Genomic DNA, 7,711 nt, shown 5'->3' with positions numbered 1-7,711 from the left:
ATTCAAGATCCTTAGCAATTCCACATGAATTTAGAATAAGCTTTTACATTTCTGAAAGAAGGAAAAAAAAAGCCTGCTTGGATTTCGAAAGGAATTACATTGAAACTGTAGATTGCTTTGGGGAGTATTGCCATCCTAAAAATATTGTCTTCCAATGCACAAACAAATGTCTTCCCATTTATTTAGGTCTTGTTTAATTTCCTTCAGCAATATTTTCTACTTTTCAGTGCCCAAGTCTTGGACCTTCTGTTAAATTTATTCTTAAGTACTTTGCTCTCTTTGATGTAAAGGAAATGTTTTTCTAATATCTCTCTGGATTATTTTTTTGGGGGGGGGTGGAGGTAATTAAGTTTATTTATTTATTTAATGGAGGTACTGGGGATTGAACCCAGGATCTTGTGCATGCAAAGCACGCACTCTACCACCAAGCTATACCCTCCCCTCCGTGGATTGTTCATCATAGTGGCTTACTAGTATATTTGCTGAGGATTTTTGCCTCTATAGTCTCAAGTCTGTCGATCTGTACTTTTCTCCTCTTATGATGTTTTGTCTGGCTTTGGCGTCAGGGGACTAAGTGGCCTAGTAGGGTGAGTTAGGAAGTGTTCCCTCCTATTTTTGGAAGAGTTTGAAGAGGATTAGTGGTCATCATTCTTTACATATTTAATGACATTGGCTCATGAAGCCATCTGGTTCTGGGCAATTCTTTGTTGGGGGGTTACTGATTCGTGATTTTATCTTTTTATGTGTTAAAGATCTATTCAGATTTTCTATTTCTTCTTCAGTCTGTTTTGGTATTTGGTGTGTTTCTGGGAATTTGTCCATTTCATCTAATCTGAGTTGTTACATCATCTTTCCTTCTAATCTTTCTGATGAGGGGTTTATTTAATCTAAGGTTGATAGTAGTGTCATTTTAGTAGGAAAGTCAAGAAGGAAGTGTCACGCCTGATGTCCATCAGAATTCCCGGGATGGGGGTGGGGAGTGAGGGGACAGCACAGCAGTCAACACGGGCACTGAAAACCTAAGCAAACAAGCTCCAAATGAGATTTCTCCATATTCTCCTTCCCAGCCCTGCACACTCTGGGTTTTCACTGTCTGGGGATGAGTCTGCCACCTTCTCTGGATCTAAAGCTCTGTGAGGACAGCCACCAGGGCTGCCAGGACCCCAGGTATTGGAGATTCTGCCTGCCCCTCCCCCTTCCGTACAGACGATGCTCAGTGCCTCACAGAAATAAGACTAGACTGGAAACCCTGTCAGTTGTACTGTCTCCCCCCGGTTCCCTCCATGTAGGGGAGGCCCAGGCACCAGGTCCTGCTGCAAGTTACAGGCAAATTCTGAACGGGACCCTGGCACCCAACTCCCAGGCAGAGCTCTTCCTCAGTCTGTTCCCAGCTCCTCCAGAAAGGGCGAGCAGATTCCAATCTCAGGTACCCCAGACAAGCCCCAGGTAGGATATTCCGACGTCTGCTGGCTGGTTCTGGGACATCTGTGGTTCTGGAATGTGAAACACAAGAGAACTTTGGCATTTCCTACTTTATTGGGCTTCCCCTTTGCACCAAGAGCTAAATAGGCTGAATCTTTCTCTTGATGTCATCAGGGTGTTATAATCATCTGGCCTCAGGCAGCCTCTCCCAGTGAACAGGCAGCAACCTGTGGGAATTTGTTTTTGAGGAAGAATGTCAGGTATGCAGATGCCACTGAGGAGGAGGGGCTGGGACTCCCCAGTGCCAGAGAGCCGCTCTCCAGTATTTGATTGCCTGGGGGAAGAGTGCTCTTTGCACCACCTGCATACTTCAGGCTTGCAGGCAACGGGGCCCTGGGTGCCAATACCTGGATGGTCCAGATACCACCCCTGCTTCAAGTGCACTGCTGCAGCAGCAAGAACTCCAACAAAAAGAAACACCTCAAACTACTATAAGGATAAGGAGGGTTATACAGGGTGATGACTGCCTCTCAGGGGAAGACTTCCTGTACTGGCTCTAAGCTGGGACCCCAGGAATGTCCCATAACAACACCTCTGAACTGCACATTTTAAATTTATTTAATTCAAAGATACAAGTGGGAACTATCCACTATATCCAAGAGAGAAATACCCAAATACAAGAGTAATTCTGGGTCGCCTGTCTGAGAGGACTGAGCCGTGTTCTCCAGTGGCTCACAGAGCATGGCCCCAGGCCCGTAGCATCCTCTGGGAATGTCTTAGAAATGTAAAAGACCGACTGACTCAGAAACTGGCCATGTGACTCAGAAACAGGTCTTTTACCAAGACCTGTAAGTTATTACAAGTTATTGAATGTAGCTCCTTGTGCTATATGGAAGGAATCCTTGTCTTGGACCTAAGAGTATTTTCTTAAACAAGAAAGCCGTTGAACTTGACTTCACATGAGTGAGCAGAGGAGCAGCCCAGCTACTGTGTTCCAGTAGGCAGTAGACTGCAGCCTGTGCGCTTTGGCAACAGACTCTGGAACTCAGGGCGAGAGGACTAGTCTGTAGAGGCTGCCATCAACATGCCAAGCCAGTGAAACTGAAAGTTGGTCCATTTGCAAGGTCTGGGGGAAGATACCCACTGCTCACTGAGTCTTGAGCACCAGAGACCTAGGTCTTGCTAAAGGACTCATTACCTTACCACTTTTGTTCGTGGTTCAGTGGAGTTTGTGACAGCCCTGGTAGACCTCCAAGCAGGGGCGAGCTGTCCCATCTGGCTGGACTACCTGGAAGACCCAGTGACTATCATCTGTGGGCATAACTTCTGTCGATCCTGTATCGATATGTCCTGGAAGGATCTAAATGACACTTTCCCCTGCCTTTTTTGCAGATTTTGCTGTCCAGAAAAGAAATTCATGTGCAATCTCCAGCTGGGCAATTTGAAATTGCTAGCTACTCCAGATGAGAAAAGCAAAAGGAAGAGGCAGGAAGAGAAGCTTATGTGTGAAAAGCACAATCAGGCTTTGATTTTTTTTTTCTGTCAGAAGGATGGAGAGGTTTTCCAGTTTTCCATAGTGCAGTTTCTCCACTGATCACTGGAATCACTACATTTGGCCCATAGAAAAAGCTGCTCCCTGTCATAGGAAAAGGTTGGAGCTTTGCACTGAACTTTGGAAAGAGAGAGTGGAACAAGCTGAAAAAGTGATAACTATGCAAACCAGGAGATCATTGGAACTGAAGAAGAAGGTAGACTATAGAAGAGAAGAAATAAATGTTGAATTTGAGTAACTTGTGTTTTTTCTCCAAAATGAGCAAAAGTGTATTCTTCGGCAACTACAAGATGAAGAAATGGATATTTTAGCAAAACTAAATGAAAATCTAACAAAATTTTCAGATCATGTTTCCACATTAATGTATCTGTTAAAGGAGGTAAGGAGTATATATACGGAGTTAGAACTGGACTTGCTGACAGATTTTAAAAGTATCCACCACAATTGTAAAACCATAGAGTCTCCTGGACCTTTTCATTCCAACTGAAGGAATATGGTTGCCGTCTTCCTCCACAGTATTCTGGCCTAAACAAAATTATGAAGCAGTTTCAAGTAGATGTGATTCTAGATCCTGAAACAGCATATTGTCTTGCAGAGTGTTCAACAGTAAGAGTGAACCCTAATGTAAACTGTGGACTTTAGGTGATAATCATGTGTCATTTTATGTTCATGGATTATAACAAATGTACCACTCTGGAGGGGAGGTTGCCGGGGGCTGGGGGAAGCTTTCTAGGGGGGCGGGCAGGAGACATATGGGACTGCTTTGAATGGGAATGTACTTTCCATTCAAGTTTACAGTGAATGTAAAACTACTCTGAAAAATAAAACCTATTTTTTTAAAAAAAAGGACAAGAGCCAGCTGGAAGGGGCTCCCACTCACCAAATCTTGGATGATTTGAGAATCAAAATAATGATATTAATAGAGGATAACCCAATGAATAAAATAAGAATCCAGTAGTCCATAATGGTATGTATTAATTAATTAAAACATAAAAGGGAAATATTTTTACAGTGGAAGGACAACTAATAAATATAGAAGGGAAGACAGAATTAGAAAATCTTTATTTGGCAGCTTTCATAGTAATAATTCAGCCCAGAAACATCAATGGACACTATAATTAGAGGGTGAAAGTTTGATGAGGAAAGAGGTGTTTATTTATTTATTTTATTTAAATTAAAAAAAATTTTTTTAAATAATTATTTATTTTTAAATTGAAGTACAGTCAATTACAATGTGTCAATCTCTGGTGAACAGCATAATGTCTCAGTCATGCATATACATACATATATTCATTTTCGTATTCTTTTTCATTAAATGTTATTACAAGATATCAAACATTGTTCCTGTGCTATACAGAAGAAGCTTTTTTAAAAATCTATCTTTATATATAGTGGCTAACATTTGTAAATATCAAACTCCCTAATTTATCCCTTCCCACCCCCTTTCTCTGGTAACCATAAGATTGTTTACTAAGTCTGTGAGTCTGTTTCTGTCTTGTAGATGAGTTCATAGTGTCCTTTTTTTCCTTTTTTCTCTTTTTTTAGATTCCACGTATGAGTGATATCATATGGTATTTTTCGTTCTCTTTCTGGCTTAACTTCACTTAGAATGACGACCTCCAGATCCATCCATGTTGCTACAAATGGCATTATTGTGTTCTTTTTTATGGCTGAGTAGTATTCCATTGTATAAATATACCACATCTTCTTTATCCAGTCATCTCTCAATGGACATTTAGGTTGCTTCCATGTCTTGGGTATTGTATACAGTGCTGCTATGAACATTGGGGTACATATATCTTTTCGAATTTGAGTTCCCTCTGGATATATACCCAGAAGTGGGATTGCTGGATCATATGGTAGATCTATTTTCAGTCTTTTGAGGAATCTCCATACTGTTTCCCATAATGGCCGCACCAAACTGCATTCCCACCAACAGTGTAGGAAGGTTCCCTTTTCTCCACACCCTCTCCAGCATTTATCATTTATGGAATTTTGAATGATGGTCATTCTGATTGGTGTGAAGTGATACTTCATTGTAGTTTTGATTTGCATTTCTCTGATAATTAGTGATATTGAGCATTTTTTCATGTGCCTATTAGCCATTTGTATATCTTCATTGGAGAATTGTTTGTTTAGGTTCTCTGCCCATTTTTGGATTGGGTTGTTTGTTTTTTTGTTATTAAGTTGTATGAGCTGTTTATATATTGTGGAAATTAAGCCTTTGTCAGTCGCAACATTTGCAAATATTTTCTCCCATTCTCATAGGTTGTCGTTTTGTTTTGCTTATGGTTTCCTTTGCTGTGCAAAAGTGTATAAGTTTAATTAGGTCCCATTTGTTTATTTTTGTTCTTATTTCTATTGCCTGGGTAGATTGCCCTAGGAGAACATCGCTAAGATTTATGTCAGAGAATGTTTTGCCTATGATTTCTTCTAGGAAATTTATCATGTCTTGCCTTATATTTAAGTCTTTAGAAAGAGATATTTAAATACTGTCAAAGTTTATCCCCATCAAATACTTTACAAAGAGAAAAAGAGTCACTTAACAGAGGAGACACCTGGTAGACAACATCTTCTTCAAGTGATCAAAGTTAATTTCATGGATAATGAGACAAATTATAACCATGTATCACTAGAAAGATTGCAGTGAGAAGACCGAATCACTTCTGTGGCATTCCTACCAGAGACACATATCCTGGAGTGAATGCTGAGAAAACATCAGACAAACCCAAATTGAGGGATGTTCTACAAAATAATTGGCCTGTAAGCTTCAAAAGGGTGAAGGCCATGAAAGTCAAATAAGACATGATAATTAAATGTAGTGTGTGGTTCTGACTTGGGCCCTTTTGTTATAAAGAAAGCTATCAGGACAATTGGCAAAACCTGAATGCAGTCTGAGGTTTAGGTGATAGTTATGTGTCATGTTAATTTCCTGATATTGAATTTAGTTATGTAGGAAAGGGGCCCTTGTTTGCAGCAATTACACCGAAAATATTCAAAGGTGAAGTGATGAGTCATTATGTTGGCCACTTACTCTCAATGGCTCTGGAAACAAAAGCGAGGTAATGATATTTATCTCATGGGATATATGTGAGGATTAAATTATATGATGTGAAATCTCGTTACATTCCTTGGCACATAATCTTTCACTGAATTTAAAGTGTTTTTATTATGTAAAATCAAGAGACTAAAAATATGTAATCAATGTGACCTTTAACTATGTGTTGCCATTTCTTCACAGCCACACACACACACACACACTTTTTAGGTATGTATGTTTGAGTGCATGTATCATCACATCCAGAAGGGGGCGTGTCAGGTTTAGATTAGGGCTTGATGGCTTTTTAGTTCATGTAGACCACTGGTTCTTGCATGTTTTGGTCTCAGAACTCCTTTTTTTTTTTTTTTTAATTGAAGTATAGTCAATTTACAATGCTGTGTGTTAATTTCTGGTGTACAGAATAGTAATTCGGCCATATATATATATATATATATATTCTTTTTAATAGTCTTTTTCATTATAGGCTCAGAACTCCTTTATACTCTTAAAAATTATTGAGGGCCCCCAAAGAGTTTTTGTTTGTGTGGGTTATATACAATATGGTGTACTTGTCAACCAGCTCTCTGAAAAAAAGCCCTCAATGTTCCCATGGTGTAAATAAATACTCCACTATAGCCCATTTCACAGTACCAAAGTTTTAACAACTGGCACACATGATCCTGAAAATTTAACAATTCATTCTCCCAAGCCAGTAAGGGCTGGCACAGCACACCACAGGATAGCTATTCATATTTACCTTACATAAATTTAAACTGATAAGTTTTAAAGATATATTTATTCATTGAAAAGTAGAAATCTATTACATGTTAATATCAGAGCAATGACATCATCACATATCTCATAGCCTCTGGAAAACTTCACCTTAAGGTAGGAAGAAGAGTAAGGCCAGTAACATCTTAGTATTCTTGTGAGAATAGTTTTGACCTTGTGGAGCTCATGGAAGGATCTCAGAGACCCCCCAGGGGTAGGGGTTCAGCAGACCATACTCTGGGAATCACTGGATTAGATTTTCGGTTCTCAAATCTAAATTTAAAGTACCCCCTCTAAAAAATAGATTTTTATAATATTCCTTTTATTACCAGGAAATGAAATTCATGCACAGCGTAACATATCTGTACATATAATCTCTAATTTAAAATTATTACAATACATTCTTTGTAGTTCAGAAAAGAAACAAAAGAAAGATACACTCTACTGTCCTTTACTAGACGTGTGTTTAAGAATTAAGGAGGCGTCTGGATTTCAGAAAGGTGGCATGTATATACGGCATATATGATGTCAGCCCAGCTGGGTTCAGGGTGGCTCCTGGAATCCAATAGATAAGTATCTCCGCAGTGCAATGTGGGCTGTTCGCACCACAGTGGGATAAATACAGATGACTAAAATAGCCTGTGTCAGGTCAGGTTTTGCCGTCAAGAAGGTTGGATCACAATCTCTCCTTTTCAGAGCTATTTGGATCTTGGGATTGTGGCTGACTGAGGGTAAGCCTGTAGTTTATGACAGATATGAAGCGTTCCAGTAGGGTCAATGTTCACAGACATTCTAGGGCCAGATATTCCTACTTTTGATGAATTATAAGTTTAGATTTAAGGTGAATAAGACAAGATACAGTCAATTGTCTTCTTTATAGCTGACATTTTGAAATAAGGGCTAAATACGAACATTCATATATCTAT

General features: G+C 39.4%; 1 non-coding gene and 1 pseudogene across 1 annotated transcript; one reads left to right on the top strand and one right to left on the bottom strand.

The window, feature by feature from the left end:
* Positions 1-367: 367 nt before the first annotated feature.
* TRNAA-UGC lies at positions 368-439 on the bottom strand. The gene has a single exon. It is a non-coding gene; the product is annotated as a tRNA-Ala (tRNA).
* Positions 440-773: 334 nt separating this feature from the next.
* Positions 774-3,653, top strand: LOC102513298 (annotated as a pseudogene).
* The last annotated feature ends 4,058 nt before the right edge of the window (positions 3,654-7,711 follow it).

Source organism: Camelus ferus, chromosome 9 (assembly GCF_009834535.1).
Source record: "Camelus ferus isolate YT-003-E chromosome 9, BCGSAC_Cfer_1.0, whole genome shotgun sequence".
In the NCBI taxonomy this organism is placed as follows: domain Eukaryota; kingdom Metazoa; phylum Chordata; class Mammalia; order Artiodactyla; family Camelidae; genus Camelus; species Camelus ferus.
This window is presented reverse-complemented; position numbering and strand designations above follow the sequence as displayed.